Raw genomic sequence first — 20,962 nt, forward strand, 5'->3', positions numbered from 1 at the left:
GTTTTGCTGCGTGTATCACACCTAGGGGGGCCGAGCTGCTAAGCAGCGGCCGTTCTCCAAGCCCGCTGAAACGACGGCACCACGCTGAGGCTGAAGCTTGCGGGAGGTGGGCCGGGGCGGCCAACGTCCAGGGGTCATCGCTTCTCGGCCTTTTGGCTAAGACTGCGATCGCCTCCTTTTGCTGGTGTGATCACTGCCTGTTGTGGCATTGCTCATTTCCAGTGCTTGGGAGGAGAGTTTTTCTGTTCCATTGTGCAAATTTAATAACTCTGTTGTAGTTGTTGTTCTTGCACATAGGAATACATTTGTTTGGGTGGTGTGCAATACTTATTTATTTATTTATTGTTTTTGATAATTTATTACAGTTTTTAGATTCCTTTTAGTCTCTTACTGTTTATTTAGTTTGTCTTTTATCTGGTTTTAAGGGATTTTATTCTCTTTTAACCGTTTTTAGCTGGTGGTGCCTCCACCATGTCGGCCAACCATGCCGGCATGCGGAGGCACCACAGTGTCCGTTTTACTTTTGCTAACAAGGATGTTGAATCTGTGAAGATTGATTGAGGTACGTTGAAATTTAAGCCAGAAGACCTAAACTGTATTTTAACATTGCCATACAACAAGGGATTTGATTTAAGCTTCAGAACTGCTGTATTGCTAAGAGAATTTTGGGTACGATTTGAAAATGTAAAACCCCAGTTTGCTGTGTTTAATGTGGAGAAACTGACTGACAATACGTTGAAAACCGTTATTGTCAGAATGTTCAATGAAACAGTGAATGCAGATGACATTTGTTTGTGGCTGGGGAGATATTGCACTGTTAAAGGCCAGGCTACGAAAGTGAGAGATGAGGACGGCATCTGGAATTGCGCTTGGAGGGTCCCCATCCAACAATGGCAGGACCCCCAAGGCTTCCAGGGCTTGAAACATCTGCCGTCTATGGTAGTTCTGGGAGAGAACAGGGGCTATATCCATTACCAGGGCCAACCCAAACTCTGCCGCAAGTGTGGTGAGCATGGGCACCTGGTTGAAGCATGTCAGCAGATTGTATGTGGAAAATGCAGAGAAATTGGACACACTTTTGAAGAGTGCACCAATGGCAGACGATGCAATCTTTGTGGGGAAACAAACCACCTGTTCAGAGATTGCCCAAAGTCATTTGCCAACAAATTGAAGGCTGCAAAAGTCACGGACAAGGCAAAAGATGGCGGACAGACAGAACAGTTAGGAGAGCAAATTGAAGTTGCTGGGCAGGAAAATTCAAATCTCCCTCCAAATCCTGTGATTGGAAGAGAGGGAACAGGTGAGGAGGGAGTGAGGGAGGGGCCTGCATTTACCCCTCCAATGGAGAGTACTCCAGAGGATGGGGTGGTGCAGGCAGAAGGCGGAGCTAGTAATGAAGACCAACCACAGGATGACAGTGAGGATGCCTCCCTCCCCAATGCCCAGCAAACTAAGAGGCCTTTGTCTGAATTGTCCTCGGATTCTCCCATTGTGTTGGAGAAGAAGGGAAGAGTTGCGGCTCACTCAGACAGTTCATCTGTGGAGGAGCCCAGAGTCTTCCCTTCCGATTCACCCAATGAGGTTTCTTTTTTAACAATTGCTCTGCAATCGACCCCCAGGGACTCCAAATTAAATGCAACATTGCAGCAGAGGCCAACCCCCAGAGTCCCAAAGGGGAACAGAGCTCAAACCCTTCATTTTTCACCCGCAGAGATGAAGGAAGAGCTCTGTTCACAAGAAATTACCTAACTGTTTTTTTAAATGTTTTTTTAACACCCTCTGAGTCTTTTAAAATGTCTTACCTGTTGTTTTTAACCATACTCATGACACTCACCTTCTCTACCATTAATGTGAGAAGTGTGAAGTCGAGAGTTAGAGCCCAGAGTGTTTTATCCTTTTTAAGTTCCTTTAAGTCAGATGTGTTTTTATTGCAGGAATGCAGCCTACCGTTATTAAAACATTACAGACAGTGGGAGGAGATGTGGCCAAAAATGTCAATATGGAGTGGATCCAATCAAAATAAAAATGACGGAGTGGCCATTTTAATCAAAAACCCTCAAGTTCTGGTGAAGGGCAGCACTGTGGTGAGAGACGGTCGGGCACTTTTAGCACATTTGGCTTTTATGGGACAGGATTTCAACCTTTTAAATATTTACGGTTTTAACGACAAGAACGACAGGTATGACCTTTTAGAAGACTTGCAGTCCCACATGCTAGGTAGGGCACCTTTAGTTGTAGGGGGGGATTTTAACTGTATTCTGAGTAGGGAAGATAGGAGAAGAGCAGGGGAAGATTTTAAAGTAGACAAAACATCGGTTTTATTGCAGGGCATTTGTAGAGATTTTAAACTTCAGGACTGTTTTAAAATCATGCATCCCAGAGAGGAGGGCTTCACCTGGTTCAGTGGTGATGGCACCAGAGCCTCTCGCATAGATTATGTTTTTACACGGGACTGCCCACCCACCGATGCTAGATTAATTCCTGTTTTCTTCTCCGATCACCTTATGCTCTCTTGCACCCTTTCACTCTCTTCGGGCGTGACATCAGGAAGTGGTCTGTGGAAACTCAACTGCTCCCTTTTAGAAGATAGGGAGCTAGTTAGGCAGTTCAGGGAGCGGTACAAAGAGTGGCAGACCCTTCAAGACTTCTACGAAACACGTGCACACTGGTGGGAAATGGTGAAGGGAAAGACGCAGACTTTCTTTAGGCAGGCAGGTAAGAATCGAAAGAACAGGGAATACAGACGCATGATGGGACTGCAGAAACGACTACAACGGTATTTTAATCTAAACCAGATTGGCATGGATTTTAATGAGGAAATTAAACAAGTCAAAAAAGAGATGTCGGTTCTATCAGAAATTAAAAGCAAAGGTGTCATTTTAAGGAGCAGAGAACGTGAAATAGAGGAGGGTGAAAAGTGCACAAGGTATTTTTTCAGGAAAATTATGAATAAAGGGGGGGCATTACAAAGCTGAAAAAAGAAGATGGGTGCACAACTGAAACAATGGACGACATTAAGGAAACAATTGAAATATTTTATTCAAACCTGTACAAAGAAAAACCTGTAAAAATGGACATCATGACTGAAGTTTTAAAATTCATTGTAAAAACAGTAAACAACAGTGTGCTTTTATCCCAGGATTTTACTTTTTTAGAGTTAAATAAATGTATGACTGGTTTTAAAAAAGGGAAGTCCCCTGGACAAGACGGACTTCCCTTGGAGTTTTATTTGACTTTTTGGGACATTTTAGCACCTGATTTGATTACTGTTTTTATGGATTTTGAACGACTTGACCGGCTTCCTGACAGTTTTAGAGTAGGGATAGTGACTCTCCTTTATAAACACAACGACAAGACTGACCTAAAAAACTGGAGACCAATCACGCTTTTAAACTTTGACTGTAAACTTTTTAGCAAACTTTTAGCGACACGTACGTCTATGTTTTTAGAAGACGTGATTCACCCGGATCAAGCCTGTGCCATCCCGGGGAGGAAGATCACTGACAGCCTCGTACTGATCAGAGACACCATCTGTTACGCGAGAGACAGAAACATCCGGCTAGTAGTACTAAATTTAGATTTTGAGAAAGCTTTTGATCGGGTCTCGCACCAGTACCTCTTCCAGGTCCTGCAAAAAATGGGGTTCCCAGAAAGATTTATAGCTTGGGTGGGATTGCTGTACCGGGGCATCACCAGCAAATTTGTTGTTAATGGGCATCTGACAAAAGCAGTCGACATTAACTGCGGTGTCCGTCAGGGGTGTCCGTTATCTGCCCTCCTCTACATCATCTGCATAGAACCACTGGCACAGGTCTTGAGAAAGGACAAACGAATCAATGGGGTAGGACTGCCGGGGAGTGGGGGACTGGAAAATAGGTGTAACCTATACATGGACGACGTGAACATTTTATGTACAGACCTTTTATCTGTCAACAGGACGCTGGACTTGACTGACTGGTTTGGACAGGCCTCTGGGTCAAAATTAAACAGAGAAAAGACCCAAGCCCAATTTTATGGACCATGGACGGCGACTGAGACGACAGGACTCCCCCTGACTGTGACCCAGACTGACCAAAAAATACTGGGAATTAAATTTGACAGGGAGGGGGAAGGGAAAACAAATTGGCCAGACGTGGTAGGGAAAGTCAGACAAAGACTAGGATACTGGGGACTTAGAGGACTGACCATGGAAGGAAAGGTTTTAATCATCAAAGCAGTGATTTTACCTTTGCTTTTATTGATCAGTTCTGTTTTTATTCCTCCTAGGTATGTGCTTTTAAATCTGGAGCGAGCCATTTTTTATTTTCTGTGGGGATCCAAGTGGGAAAGATTGAAGAGAGAAATTATGAAAAGGCCAAAGGAGAAAGGAGGAAAAGAAGTACCGGATCTACACCTGTTTTTAGGAAGCACATACACCACAGTACACATGAAAATAGCCATGACCCCATCCAGAAACCCCAAGACAACTGCAATGACACGCTTCTGGATGGGGTCCTACCTCAGAAAACTTAAGATATTACATGTGGACCTAAGAATACCTGTGTCTTTTAACTTGCCGCCAGCCTATGTTTTTATTCAGAAGTTTTTAAGGCATTTTAACCTCGAGCATGAGGAGTTGCAGATTTTAACTAACCACAGATCACTTGTCTCTGTTGTGCAGGAGCGGGAACCAGTGAGTCCGGTGCGCGGGCTCGCACTCGGCGAGCCCACAACAGTTTGGCGCAACGTCAACCATCCTGCTCTCCCTAACAGACTCCGGGACCTGTCATGGATGGTGGCTCATGAGATCCTCCCGGTCAGGTCCGTCATGCACTCCCGGGGCATGTCAACGCACTCAACCTGCCCCCGACCTGGTTGTGGCGCGCCTGAGTCGGTGAGGCATCTGCTCTGGGAGTGCAGTGCTGCTGTAGACCAGTGGGCAACGGCCGGCTCCTTGCAATTCCCGTACTTACCAGCAAGGGAGGTCCTCACAGAACAACTAGTGCTATATGGGGTGAGCCAGCAAAAAATACCATCAAAAGACTTTGCAAAACAGTGGCTCACCCTAGCCGCCATCAAAGACGCCACATGGACCTCCAGAAACTTGCTGGTAAGAAAGCACATGCAGATCCCCATCGTGGCTGTGATCCGAATGGCCGCAGCAACGGTCAAAACGGCCGTAGCTGCAGGCGGCAGGCCTAGGACACAGCCACAAAGAAGAATCGCCTCTGTGCCCATTCGGATGAAAGGTCACAGCAGCAGCGGCCTGGCTCTCCGGGTGAGGCAGGTGGGAAGGAGCATCAGGGCGAGGATCTCCTCTGACCACCACGACAGCATCCCGAGAGACCAAATGTTTGGGGGAGCAGAATGAGTTATCCTTGGTAGGGACTCACTGCGCTCCTGCACAAAGATGGAATTGAAAAAAAAAAGCCCTTTTTAACGGATGCACTCCTTTTTATGGACTTTTAATGGACACTCAATCACATAAACACCTGACATATGTTTTACAAATGAACAGCTATTTAACCTGTATTACCATTTTAGAACAATTGGTTTTATTGTTTTAAATATGGTTTTACATACTGCACATATTTATTGTAATTCATTGTATATACTATGTCCACGTGAATATTTTATCTAAACTGTAAATCATTGTTTGAAATAATCTGAACGAGTGTCAATAGAACTTTTTCGAAAGAAAAAATCTGTTCTACGTAAGCGATGAAACAGGCTGTAGAAAGCCCATTTAAACATGCTGTGACACCACTGACAGTTGCTCACACCAGCTGAGTGGCGGATAATGGTGTCTCAGCCATCAAACACATGCTATCCTTTAACAGTACTTTAATAAAAATAGTTTTTTTTTTCTGCAGAGAAACACACAGCTGGAAGGACTGCAACCTTGTTTCTCAGGCCATTTGTGTACATGCGGGATGATTGCAGGCTTTTTACAGGCTGTAACAGTGAGAACTGGAACCCTAAAAACTACTTGGAAAGTGAGGCGTCTCAGTGCCACCTCTCGGGCGTGCATTCAGACACAGCTGGAATGATTGCAGCTTTTGTTCCTCAAAGCCCTGTGTGCAGTGATGGAGCAACAGCGCCCTCCTTTGGTGACAGCTGAGAGGGAAAGAAAGCTCCCGTCAACCGACCAATGGTTGAGCAATGTTGAGCAGAGTTGAGGAGCGATCAGCCAATGGTTGAGCAATGTTGAGCAGAGCTCAGCGCTCAACAGACCAATCATTGAGCGAGGATCAGAATACGTCAGCTAATGTATTCACCGGTCATTGCCACTACTGTCAACGGAGGATTCACTCAGGTAAATTGTATTCTCTTCATCCTTTGCTAGTTAATTTTTTTAAGGTATGTATTAAGCTGTATCGATTTTGTAGAAAGAGAAAAGATTCTGTGTCATAACACGGTCGTTGTGTATAAAGGGAAGACGTTGAAGGTATGTTTTTAGCTGCTGGGTAGACTTCAGTCAACCTAACGCCGTTTTGTCTGTGAGCAACCATATTACTCGTGATTGGTCTCGTTTTAATCGTGGCAATGTACGCTTTCCAACGGTGTATGGCATGACTATATTCACCCAAGCTGATTAATGTGCGTCTGTAGCTAGCTAACGCGGCTAACAAGACTGTTTACAATGAGTTGAAAGTGTGTTGTTAGAAGAACGTTTTCTTAGTATTAATCTATAATTCGTCGAAATTTGTTTGAGTTGGGGGCTATCTGCAAAGTTTTCTGTCAGGTTCATCCGCCTCCTGAGGTAACTAGTCTGCTAGCGGTCAGCGCAATGATGATTACAGTAGCACTAGTGGCTATGTCGCACACCTGCACACCTGTTGCTTTTCAGCGACAATCAACATTTTCTTGGTCAATTTGATGTGGATATGTGTTAATGTGGGTAAATGTGACTGTTTAAACAACAGCTGATGCTAGAGTAAGTGTAACATAAAGCAATTTGGCGACCGTGTTAATCTCTTGTTGCATGGGATGCGCTGCATACCTGGTAAACAGCAATTTCTAACAACATAGGGCTATTTAGATAACAATGTGGCGAGCGTGTTGTCCTAGGCTAATACACCAACAGCACATTTCTGTATAATAAAGGGCTACGTATTGTCAATCTAAATGATCTGCTTTTAGTTTTACTCATTTATTCATGTTTTACAGTACCAGATGAAACATGGAGAAGCAGGTGCATCGGTGCAGCGTGTGCGACAAGACTTTCACTGAAAAGTCCAACCTGACGAGGCATCTGAAGATCCATGCCATCGCCAGGGAGACCTTTGACTGTGATGTGTGCAGGAAGAGCTTGACCACCAAATCATCGCTGGTCAGCCATCAACAGCTACACCAGTACCCCAACATCGTTTTGTACCGGCAAGGAGAGGCCAGGCTGCACTGTACAGAGGCAGCAAAGTCTGTGGCAGAGGCCCCCAGCAGCACTGTTGTTGACCCTAAATGGCTGGATCTCAAGACAGCAGAGGCGACTGCCAAGAGGTCCGGGGGTGAGCTGTGGAAAGGTCAGCTGGTCATCGTGTTCGGGAAATACGCCGGTCAGACCTTCAGGTGGCTTATAGAAAATGATTTCGGCTGGCTGGTGTGGTTGCTGTTCCAGTACTGCCAGCAGGGAGAGCAGGGCGAGCTGCTGAAGTGGCAGAAGGAGCGACTGCTTGAGTACGCCAGAGAGTTCCCTCCTGTCACATGGCACCTTGACAGGAGGTTGAAGGTAAGATAACCTCAGTTACCTTTTAGACCTGAGTAATTGATGTTAAGCAGTAACCAGTATTAGTAAAAGTATTATTTTATAAGATTATTCTATGGTCGTGTTTTATTTTCTGCAGAAAGCGAATTCGAAGAAAGACCGGGCTCCTCCGACCGTCCCCGACGTCTCTCAGCAGGACCCCAACTACGCCAGTGATGCCGAGTTGTTGGCTTCTGCGGGTATAGTAGTGTTATGCAGAAATGAACATGAAAGTACTGTGTAGTATGCTGTGGAGCTGCTAGGACTTGTGTTTGTGCCACGTGAAATTCATCAGTATGTATCGAGCAGTGCAGTTGATACATTTTTGCGGTGTTCTCCTCTTCAGAGAGTGTCCTGGATGAGTCCGAGCCGTCGGTCAGCACACACCTGACCACCTGGGGAAACCTCGCCAGCTCTGTGTGCCAGGACGACAGGACCGGACCCTCGTCCCTCCGAGAGACCTCGGAACCCGGTGCCGTCGTGCTGGAAGGCTGGCAGAAGTTCTGGGAGCAGCCGCCTGAATCCGCCCAAGCCACTGGTATGTCCCCTGCGAATATCAAGTGGCTGAAGAACAATGAAATATACGGGCTGTTCGAGAGGGCCGCCAAGTATAAGAACAGCAGGGGTGAGGTGGCCGAGAGGAAGGTGTTCAAGGAGAAGATGGAGTTCCACCCGCCCCCTCCTCCTATGGCCGTCAAGGGAGCTGTGCCAAACATGCTCTCCTTCTTCACCACCCCTGCCTTCTTCTGGTGCCCGGTCGGCGTGATGAAGACGTTGATCTGCTGCCCCAACACCAACTGCGCCGCACCGCCAGAGTACTACCTGGAGAAGAAAGGGTACGGCAGCTACGCCAGGCAAGTGTGCAGCACCAACTTCCACTACACCTTACTGACCGAGAGGTTGACGTGCAAGTATTGTCGCAAGCTGAGGGAGGGGCTGAGCCAGGCGCACGCAGACGACAGCGACGATGAGGAGGACGACGCCCAGAAGCAGCAGCAGCAGCAGTACTCGTGGCTGGCACACAGCCCCAAAATTCTGATGAGCCTCGCCCTGGCTGTCAGAAGGATGTTCCCCGCCGTTCTCTGTGGCAAGCGTGCCGTGGACAGGAGTGTGGTCACCCTGATGAATGACCGACTCAACGCGGTGTCCATGGCCAAGGTGCAGAGGCTGCTGCAGCAGGGCCATGACGAGTGGTACGTGGAGCGTCGGGACCTGTACCAGACCCTCCTGTACGACGCCCACATGTCGGCGGCTGGATCCTCTTCCTCTCAGCGAGGCATCCTGTCTTTTGCCAGAGCGGCTGGCACTTACACCCCTCCCATCGCCCCGTCTCATCTTCCGTCTGCTCGGGTCCTGAGGCGCGCGCACCTGATCCTAGAGATGGAGAAGATGCCCGTGTACAGGGACCAGATCCTCAGCACTACTGGGGAGATCTTGTGCATCGACGGCACAAGAAAGGTATGTACAGCATAAAGTACTTGTTTATCAACAGTCAGTCTGTTCCATATGGTCACACCACGCAATGAATGTTCTGCTTTGTTTTTATAGATTCTCAAGAAGATCTACGGCGACGGCCAGGGCACCATGCAGTACGTGACCAGTGTGCTGAATGAGTGGGGTCAGTTCTTGACCACGGTGTTGGTTGCGTCCGAGTCGGAGGGGTGCTACGCACGCATGGCCAGAGGTCTGGTCGCCCGCTTTCGCCGTGCCAACGCTCCTGCTCCGAAGGTGTTGTACGCGGACAACAACTGCTGTCGGTGAGTTCAATAGCAGTTGAAACCTATGATGAAATGGATAATCCAACATGTAACACACCTACACAAAATGTCATGATCTCATTTTCAGTGACAGCGGTTCGTCGTTCTTGGAGAACCTGTTTGGTGACTGGCTGAAGAGGGGTACTGTCATCAGGCTGGACATCCGCCACTGGCTGCACCGCTGGGACGCTGTCGTGATCAAGCAGAGCCACGCCAAGTACGGGGCTTTCATGAGTGCCATGGCGGGTGCCGTGCTCGCTTACAACAAGGCGGACATGATGCTGCTGGTCCAGGCGGTCAAGTTGGGTAATACAGAGCTCTACGACAGGTACACTGATGAGGAGATGATGGCTTTCCTCAAGCCTCATCAGGTCAGGTCGTATGTCAGGCGTATTACCCGTGGGGTTGCGGTAAGTGTGGTTTTCATATTGTACTAAGGTATCGGTCGGATCTAGCTTTGAAAATAAATGTATGTGTGAATGTGTGAATGTAATGTGATTAAACACTTGACGCTGACAATATATCATATGTGTTACAGGAGACTGCTATGGTGATGGAGTCCATCCTTGCCGAGTTCCGGGGACCAGCTGGCCTTGACATTGATGGGATCCACCTCTTCAAGTCGCCCAAGGCAGTCGACGCACACTGGGTAGTTGCGAGCAAGCACCTCAGTTGCATGCAGGTGGGTTAATGTCTCTGCAGTCATCGTGTGTCAAAACCATTCAAACTTGTGGTAACATTTCAAAATGACACCAGAATAAATAAGGACCTTGCAATATGTTGTGTGTTACAGGATCCCCCTGGCATACAGCTGTATGTCTCTGTGAAGGTGGTTGTGATGAACGGCATCCGGCTGAACAAGTACAAGTGCCGGCGAGGCAGCAACTCTCTCGAGGGGTTGCACGCCCACCTGTTCAACGCCGTCCCTTCACAGCGATGTGGGATCATGCCGTTCCAAGTAAGTGATTAAAACACATGTGTGTGTGTGTGTATGTATGTATGTGTATATATATATATATATTTCAGACACATGTTCATACGGTATAATTTAAAAAGAAAAGTGTCAATGATCGCTTCAATGATACATTTTATTTCACAGCTTCAGTCATCACTTGTAAGAATTGTACACAATAACAGTCAAATGGAAATGTGTGTTTCAGGTATACTTGGTGTCCTTTGCCGTGCAGTGGAACCACCGCATGGCATCGCTCCGTGTCGCTGGTGGTCATGGCTGCCAGACGTCTTGCTTGGACCCGCGGCAGATCCAGCGCATCAACCAGCAGGCCGAGGTTCTTTTTGGCAAGGAGCACGTCCTGGAGCCCAACTTTGCTGCACCGATGCCAGTCCCCGAAGCGTACGAGCACCCCGACGAGGAGGAGCTCCTTGGTGTGGAGTACGCCATGTGCCAGTCCACCAGCTTCACTGCCAGGGACTACTACGTGCAGAAAGGTACAGTAGTTAAAGCACACACTTAAACAATGATGACAAACCTGGTGCAAAAAAAACTATTGTTTTGTAGACATGTTTGTGATTAGTAAAATTATATATTTGCAGTTGAGGAAGAGCAGTCGCGTGAGGAGGAGGAGGAGGAGGAAGAGGAGTTGGAGTCGACTGAGCAGGGCGGCGATGAGCAGGCGGCGGATGAGGGTCTCGGAATGTCTTCTGATGCAGAAGAGGACCCGATAGACCGCGTCGGTGAGAAGCACGTCGTCCTCACTCAGGCAGAACAGGCGGAAGAGGAGGACAGTCCTGCCCTGCAAGACGTGTTCATGACCCACCGTCACCTGCATCTGCCAGGTATAGAGGAAGTGGAGGCACTGGCCGTGCTCCTCCTAGAACTGGCTGACGACAGCGACCGTCTCCTAGTGCCGGCCGACCTCCGGCAGAAGATTGCCACCGCAGTCAACGCTCTCCGTGACCACGACAAGACCGCCGCCCGCTTTGTCAAGCAGTATGAGTCAAGGTGGGGCTACACCTTGTTCGGTCGGTGTCTTGGGGCGGACTCTCCTGAGACCAGAGCAGCCCAGAAGACAAAGTTTGGCTGGATGAGGTATGCTCAGGCGGCACAGGTGACCGAGGACAGTCGCCTGCTCTACCTCCTCCTCAAGATGCTGAAGCACCGCGCGCCGGCCAACCAGCTCACCTCCCCTAGCAAGGTCACGGCTTCTTTGAAGGGACAGTACAAGAGGATCGCTGACCGTGTCCGAGACGACCCCATCCTCGGTGGTCTCGCCATCCCACTGCCCATCATTAACGCCAAGTCGATCTCGACCTTCACTGCTAGGGAGGAGAAGAAGGCCAACTACGGGGCGACAGTACTACCCAAGGTGACTCCTCACCTGAAAGTGCTGTGGGACGCACCGTTCCCGGAGGCTCCTGCGCTGCCAACAGCCCTGCCTCCGCCAGACCGGCCTCAGGTCCAGTACCAGCACATCCATCACGAGGCTGGAAAGAGACGTGGTGAGAAGCGGAGGTAAGTTGCACTTTGTTTCACCTGTTGGCTGTGGAAAGCAAATAGCACACACGTCATATCAATACTGATCACATGTGTATTTTATATTTCCAGATTATTTGTTGATGAGCCAGAGCCTGTGACTCCCGCAAACCGGCCCGTTCAGCCCACTGCGTTGTCGTTCTCCACCCGGCCGAAGCCTGCTGCGCTCACCCCCATTCTGCCGAGGCCTCCTGCGCCCGCCCACCTCCAGCCGAGGCCTCCTGCTGCGTCCACCTATGGCCCACCCCCTGTGTCGGCAGCACCCATACTGCTGGTCCTCCCCGCACAGCCACAGGCCCCCTCCGTCCTGTTTCGTGGGCCATCCTGCAGCCAGAACTTTGTCCCTCCTGCACCAACAGTGAAGGCATTCATGCCTAACAAGTCCTCACGGCCATGTGGGGCTTGCCACGTGCCAAACTGTGGTGGACAGCGGAAGAGGTACACCCCTTCCAAGGACAAAGTGGCTGGAAGCATGCAGAAAATATTTTCCTACTGTCCATCCACTAGGAAGTCTACCACCTCTGCCTTCGACAATGTGGTGTATGACAACTTTGAACACTTTAAGAGTGTCGTGGATGCGGAGTTGGAAAGGAGGACTGTGTAAATACCTGTAAATATGTGTGTGTGTGTGTGTGTGTGAAAATAACTTACCTCTGTGATGCCACTGTTCCTGTGCCATCTGTAGGAGAGAGAAAGAGGCTTGTTTGTGTGTGTTTCTCTTTCTTTGTGTGTGTTTTAAAGTGCTTCAGCAAGCACAATCTATTTATTTATATAGTTCAAAAAAATGCTCTTTACAGTTTTACTTAAAGTTCTTTTGTTTGTTTTTTATTTATTATTATTTATATTGCTGTTTAAATGCACTTTGTTGTATCTGTTCTGGTCTATGTTCATTATCAAGGCCAATCTTTTTAACCTTAATCAGTTCCAATCTAACACAATCAGTTTACATACCCTTTAGTGGTTGTTCATGTTCAGATAATCTGTGTTTTTGTCATGCGTCTTGTTTGTATGTATTTGTCTGCTTCATGTTTAACAAAAGTTTGCTAAAGAAAAACACAACAGAGAGGAACGGCTTGAGCCTTTTATTTGTTGATTGGTCACCTGAGTCTTCATGTTCATTATTGCACTTTTACCTGTACAAGCCAATTGTTAATTTGTATCTTAAGTACAAGTGTGTGTTTTTTAATTGTTGAGTGTTTTTGATTATTATTGTTATTTAAATGTGCCTGTCCTTGTGATGTGTGTATGTCTGTCAGCTCCATGTTTAACTAAATGTTTGCAGATGGTAGTAAATGTTTGTCTCTCGTGTTCTCGCTCATAGATCTGTACCTTGTCGTGGTGAGCAAGCTTTAAACTAAACAGATCTTGTTTACTTGTGTTTTATATGCATTGCCTTTTTGAATGAAACACATTCTGGGTGAAAAATAAAAGTTGTAAAAGTATTTTGGAGTCTGTATGTGCTTGGGTTTCACAAGGGGTGGGATAGTGGAAAGAAAAAACACACCAAAGCAATTAGAAGTCCTTGTGTCTTCTCCCCTGCTACCAGAGCTGTGAATACAGCCCCACTGTGCTGGCCGCAGCCCCTGTGTGGTCAAAACAATAAGTGAATGACTGATGTCTTCCAGACAAAGTGAGAGTACACTGAATACATTCTTACACCCTTTTTCTTAATTCAGCCCAAAAATGTAACAATTAAACACTTTTCCACTTGATTATATGAATCTCATCAGCTACATCAACTCAAACTATGAAAATAATAAACAAAACATTCAGCAGACCAATGGATTTTGATAAACTAGGCCTTGTACATGACATTTCTGGAAATAAAACCTCCCACCAGTGGCCAGCAGATGGAGCTGTCCGTTTTGATCCTTTTTGATCGATCCCAGGGTTCAGCAATAGGTACTTGGGGGGGTCATGAGCCGTTCCCAGGCAGTCTTCCATCCAAGTACTAACCAGGTCCGACCCTGCTTAGCTTCCAAGATCAGACGAGATCGGGCATGTTCAGGGTGGTATGGCCGACGACAACGATCTTCTCCTAGTGCTGGCCGAACTCCGGCAGAAGATTGCCGCCGCAGCCAACGCTCTCCATGACCACGACAAGACCGCCGCCCGCTTTGTCAAGCGGTATGAGTCAAGGTGGGGCTACACCTTGTTCGGTCGGTGTCTTGGGGCGGACTCTCCTGAGACCAGAGCAGCCCAGAAGACAAAGTTTGGCTGGATGAGGTATGCTCAGGCGGCACAGGTGACCGAGGACAGTCGCCTGCTCTACCTCCTCCTCAAGATGCTGAAGCACAGCGCGCCGGCCAACCAGCTCACCTCCCCTAGCAAGGTCACCAGGGAGGCGTCCGGGAGGCATCCTACAAACACCCATGTGTTATTTTCCATATTTATTTTAAATTTTCAGCAAACAATGAGAAAAAAAAATAAGTTGAAACCTACAAAGTGAATAAGAAAAAATTAGGGAAATACATTCTGGGTGACAGATCTCCACACACAGCAGCTTGGTATCACTACTCTTCTGTCTCTAAGTGCTTCATGTTGGAGGGAATCTGCATCTCTGGCAGAAACCTGACCTTGCACAGGGTGAGGTGATGCTGTAGGTCTCCAGGTGATGAAGACAGGGTGAGGTGATGCTGTAGGTCTTCAGGTGATTAAGACAGGGTGAGGTGATGCTGTAGGTCTCCAGGTGATGAAGACAGGGTGAGGTGATGCTGTAGGTCTCCAGGTGATGAGGACAGGGTGAGGTGATGCTGTAGGTCTCCAGGTGATGAAGACAGGCTGAGGTGATGCTGTAGGTCTCCAGGTGATGAAGACAGGGTGAGGTGATGCTGTAGGTCTCCAGGTGATGAAGACAGGCTGAGGTGATGCTGTAGGTCTCCAGGTGATGAAGACAGGGTGAGGTGATGCTGTAGGTCTCCAGGTGATGAAGACAGGGTGAGGTGATGCTGTAGGTCTCCAGGTGATGAAGACAGGGTGAGGTGATGCTGTAGGTCTCCAGGTGATGAAGACAGGGTGAGGTGATGCTGTAGGTCTCCAGGTGATGAAGACAGGGTGAGGTGATGCTGTAGGTCTCCAGGTGATGAAGACAGGGTCCCTCATCAGACAGTGCAGCAGCTGATGAGACTTCTCAAGGTCCAGGTCCTGAATTATCTCCTGAAATGAGAAAATTGTTAACATTTCATTAGTGTTCATAAATCAGATTATATTATGACCAGATGCAGTTTTCACATTACATGTAGAGCCAGTGTCAGTTCAGAGGTAATGCTGTTACACTGATGTAATCTGGCTTTATTTCACAGGATAGGGGTATTTATGGAGGGAGAGAATGAAACAATACAAGCAAGCAAAGCAACATACTTACTCAACTGTAAGTCTGTGAGCCTGCAGTGTCTGCTCACCTGTAGCTCTCCTGGCTTCAGGCTCATTGAACTGGTTGAACTCTGACCTCTGCCCCCCCCCCCCCCCCCTACCATCCCCCACCTCCAAGAACAGAGCTACACCATGATAGTAATGACAAATAAATAAAATCAGACATATTACCTGTAAACTTGGTATAAATATGTGATTTACTACAGGAGACATATATCACGTTATTTCCCTCTAAATAACTCCACTGTGTGACGTTACTCCTCCCGTCTATCTGCTCTTTTCTCTTCTTACATCATAACAGGATGAAACTACCTGATATTAATTATATAAATAATGTCAGAGTAGGCTGCTATATGAAGCTTTCTTCCCAGATCTTTTAATATTGTCATGTATCACCGATGTTAGAATAGAGGTTAGTACTGTGAAGCTAGTAATGTGAGCAACAATGCTAACGTCATTTATACATAGGCTGAGCTATTCCTCCGCTTTGACTTTGGCTTTAATCATATCATATAATAACACCTTGTTAAATACTGCCAGGCTTATTATCACACTAACTACTAAAACACATGCTACTGTACTATCAGAGAAATAAATGCTGCTATCAAACTGAAGCTAACTTACCATCCCGCAGCAGACGCAGACTGTGCCATGTTGGTCAGTTTGCGCAGTCTGTTACCATGACAATGCGCGTCCATGAACTTCGGGGGTGGAGCCCCGGATGGAGCACGAAGGAAAGGCAGGGGGGTTGTTTTGGTTTTCACTCAAATATCAACAACTTTTCTCCTCGTTTTCTCCCACATTGCTTACTATACCTTTAAAACGCTGTCTCTTGACTAAATACTAAAACCTGTTGTAATCCTTAATGTTGTAGTTTTTAATTCATACATTTTGAATGATGTTGTGTAGTACATGTAGGCTAATAAAATGGGATGCACGAGTACTGACCCCTGTACAGACTGTGTGCAGTACCTGGGAGTCTGTTGGTTGTGAAAACACTGCTCACTGCTGCGGGAGGAAGGACACAATGAAAAGGTGTGGATTGACTTCTTCAATTTAGGATATTGAATTATAAAGTGATTTGAGTGTACTGGACACAGTAGCTTTATTGTGCAAATTATATGACTATAACTGTCTCACATCGTAATTTTCTTACATATTTACTGAGTTTTTAGGTTGCTTTTTAATCTGCTCTTACTTTCGTTTCCATAAGAACCCACCGTGACACAGGTGTCACACGTCCTTTAAATGTTCTGGAAAATTCCATGAACAGCTTTATCCTTGACTTTAACTCATGAAGTCCCAGAGTGACACATACTTAACATCCTGGTGGGTCATGTGACAGGTCATGTGATTTAGTCTTCCCATAACAACATTTCCAAGATGTCTGTGTGCCAGGTTACTACTAGGGGCAGAGCTAGCTAAATTTAAAACGCTTGTTTTTGGTTGCCTGAGGTTTCTTCCTGTTAAAAGGGAGTTTTTTCTCGCCACTGTTGCTCATGTGGGAATGTTGGGTCTCTTTAAAGTTAAAACTTGAAGAGTTTGGTTTAGAACCTGCTCTATGTGTAAAGTGCCTTGAGATAACTTTGTTGTGATTTGGCGCTATACAAATAAAGATTGATTGATTGATTGATTGATTGCCAAAGGTAAGATTCAAACCATTTAAGGATTGTAATGCTTACATAAGATATCCTTTATTACATTTAACCTGTTGTGAACACATTTCATGAACAAATTGACATAAAACAAGTCAGGTAAATATCGTTGTGACATATATGTCACATCGGCCCTTTAACCTTAAAATTGTCATGGAAAACCTAATGTGACATATATGTCACAATAAGAAAAAATGATTATGATCTGCTGTTCTTCAAATACAAATGTAAACAAAAATTCACATTATTTGTAATTTAATTTTATCTATATACAGTTAGCTAGTTTACACTACTTTATATACAGATAGCTAGTTTACGCTACTTTATATTCAGTTAGCTAGTTTATACTACTTTATATACAGTTAGCTAGTTTACACTACTTTATATACAGTTAGCTAGTTTACGCTACTTTATATACAGTTAGCTAGTTTATACTACTTTATATACAGTTAGCTAGTTTACACTACTTTATATACAGTTAGCTAGTTTATACTACTTTATATACAGTTAGCTAGTTTATACTACTTTATATACAGTTAGCTAGTTTATACTACTTTATATACAGTTAGCTAGTTTATACTACTTTATATACAGTTAGCTAGTTTACACTACTTTATATACAGTTAGCTAGTTTATACTACTTTATATACAGTTAGCTAGTTTACACTATTTTATATACAGTTAGCTAGTTTATACTACTTTATATACAGTTAGCTAGTTTACACTACTTTATATACAGTTAGCTAGTTTACACTACTTTATATACAGCAGGGGTCTCCAACCTTTTTTCGTCTGAGAGCTACTTTTACAAAATGAAAATGGTCGAGAGCTACTCATTTTTGATACATTTATTCTCATAGCTTATTTCAAACCAAACAAACTGAATAAGCTTATTTGCCTGGACATTAACTGAATGCTGGTGTCCACCACTCACATTTTGTATTAAACCATCACAAAAACATTTAGTTCACCTGCATCTGCATTTAGTATTTCTGTATGCAGTTCTTTTAAGTGTATCTCACATTATTAACTGAAAAGTTGAATGCTGTCAAAACAAAATATTGCAATTACAAATACACAGATATTGTTACTTATTCACTTGCCATTTTGTTATCGATCCACATGTCACTGTATCACTTCACAATAGTACTCACAATCTCACATGTCCAGATATATGTGTGTGTGTGTGTGTGTGTGTGTGTGTGTGTGTGCGTGTGTGTGTATTTATTCAGTCTTTTTTAGTGAGATGACTGACACTGCATGGAGTCAGCAAGGGAGGTGTATGGTGGAGTGTAGCCACTTAGGTTCACTCTTATGGAGTCATTTAAATGTTCATCTGTCAGTCTTGTTCTGAACTTTGATTTCATGACATTCATGTCAGAAAATGCTGACTCTCATAGGTATGTAGACCCAAACAAAGCACACATTTTCAGAGCTGCTTGGTGAAGATTCTTGTAGTTAGCTGGTTCTACAAAGCTCCAGAAATGCTCAGAATGCTGCTGAGACTTAAGTTGCACATTATTTTGAGGGTTTATAACCTCAATTTCCATTTCTACAGGATCAACACAAAAAAGTTCAGCCATCTGTCCTGAAATCTCACTGATGTCCACATTCATGAAGGGGTTGGCCATAAATGTCACACAGGGCTCAAGTTTTCAAAGTTACTGAATCTGTCTGCAAACTCCTGTCCAAGCCTTGCCAAGAGATCACAGTACTTGGAAACATTTAAAACGCTAGCTGCGCCTGTGTGACTTTCCAACATCTTTGAGACAGAGGGGAAGTGCTGAAACCTTTTGTTTTTAACTTGCAGAATGTACAATGACAGTTTTGCACTAAACGCCTTAACAGCACTGATCATGTCAGATATGTTTTTACCTTTGCCTTGTAACTGTAAGTTCAGGTGGTTAATTTTCTCCGTTACAGCTGTCAGAAAAGCAAGATCGAGTAGCCACTCTGCATCAGTTAATAGGGTGGTGTCTTCCTCCCTCGTTTCCATAAAAGCCTTGATTTCACCCAGCAAAGACAGAAAGCGCTGCAGTATCTTACCGCGACTGAGCCATCTGACTTCAGTGTGGAGCAGGAGATCCCCGTACTCTGCAGAGCATTCCTCCAGGAACAGCTTGAAGCTCCGATGTTGCTTTGCCTTTGCTCGAATGGAGTTGATGATCTTAACAACAGGTGCCATGACATGGTCAAATCCCATAACTTTTGCACATATAGCCTGTTGATGTATGATACAATGATAGTTCAGAAACGTAGGGAAGTCCGGATCCGCTTTGCAGTGCGCAATAAATCCCGAGTGACGACCCGTCATGGCAGGTGCTCCGTCAGTTGTCACAGACACAAGTTTTCCAACAGGGACCTTTTTTTGTACAAAGCAGTCTTTCACTGCATTATAAATATCGACTCCTCTGGTTGTGGTTTTCAGTGGAAGTAAGGTCAAAAACTCTTCTTTGGTTGAAAAGTCATCAAACACCATGCGAATGAACACAGCTAGCTGAGCTGTATCACTGGAGTCAACTGACTCATCACACTGAATTTGAAAACCATTTGCACTTGTTCATGTCTGACTCCAACTGGTTTACTGCATCCGCAGACAGCGCAGACACTCTTCTTGCCACAGTATTTGCACCAAGTTGTATATCTGCAATAGCAGACAAAATCTCTGTCTTACTTTTATGGTCCCTGAATAAGGTTTCAGCCACCGCGGTCATAGCCTCCTTTACAATCCCGCCATCGGTGAAGGGCTTTTTGTGCTTTGTTAAGATGTGCGCCACTTTAAACGAGGCCTCTGTTGCTGCATTGGCCTTCTTCGTAGGTCTGGTGAACAGTGACTGTTGTCTTCGAAGCGTTGCTTTCAGCTCCTTTATCTTCTCCTTTTGTAGACTGCTATCCTCAGGAAAGTCCAGTGAGAAGTTGCTGTGGACCTTGGTGTAATGACGCTCCACGTTGCATCTTTTACCGACTGACACGCTGGTGCCGCAAATCAGACATACACACTTGTCATTTACATTTGTAAAACAAAACTCAGTTTCCCACTTTTCATTAAAGTAGTAAGTCTTCAGGCTCTTATTTTTGTGGGTACCTGCCGCCGCGGTCATGGTTACTCTCCACATCGCATCACTCTGGCTGACTCATCAAGCTTGACAGCAGCGCAACTGTTTGATTGACAAGTAACAGGCAAATGATGATTTATTTTAGTGTAAGAAGGGGGCGGGACATCTATGAATTTGATTGGATATACATGGAAGTTAGTTTTCTGTGTGACTAATCAAATTTGACTTGTCAAAGATTTCAAATTTATGCAGATTCGAGCTACTCGGAGACAGGCCGCGAGCTACCGGTAGCTCGCGAGCGACATGTTGGAGACCCCTGATATACAGTTAGCTAGTTTACACTACTTTATATACAGTTAGCTAGTTTACACTACTTTATATACAGTTAGCTAGTTTATACTACTTTATATACAGTTAGCTAGTTTACACTACTTTATATACAGTTAGCTAGTTTATACTACTTTATATACAGTTAGCTAGTTTATACCACTTTATATACAGTTAGCTAGTTTACACTACTTTATATACAGTTAGCTAGTTTACACTACTTTATATACAGTTAGCTAGTTTATACCACTTTATATACAGTTAGCTAGTTTACACTACTTTATATACAGTTAGCTAGTTTATACTACTTTATATACAGTTAGCTAGTTTATACTACTTTATATACAGTTAGCTAGTTTATACTACTTTATATACAGTTAGCTAGTTTACACTACTTTATATACAGTTAGCTAGTTTATACTACTTTATATACAGTTAGCTAGTTTACACTACTTTATATACAGTTAGCTAGTTTATACTACTTTATATACAGTTAGCTAGTTTACACTACTTTATATACAGTTAGCTAGTTTATACTACTTTATATACAGTTAGCTAGTTTACACTACTTTATATAC

This window comes from Scomber japonicus, chromosome 18, assembly GCF_027409825.1.
Source record: "Scomber japonicus isolate fScoJap1 chromosome 18, fScoJap1.pri, whole genome shotgun sequence".
Classification (NCBI taxonomy): Eukaryota; Metazoa; Chordata; class Actinopteri; order Scombriformes; family Scombridae; genus Scomber; species Scomber japonicus.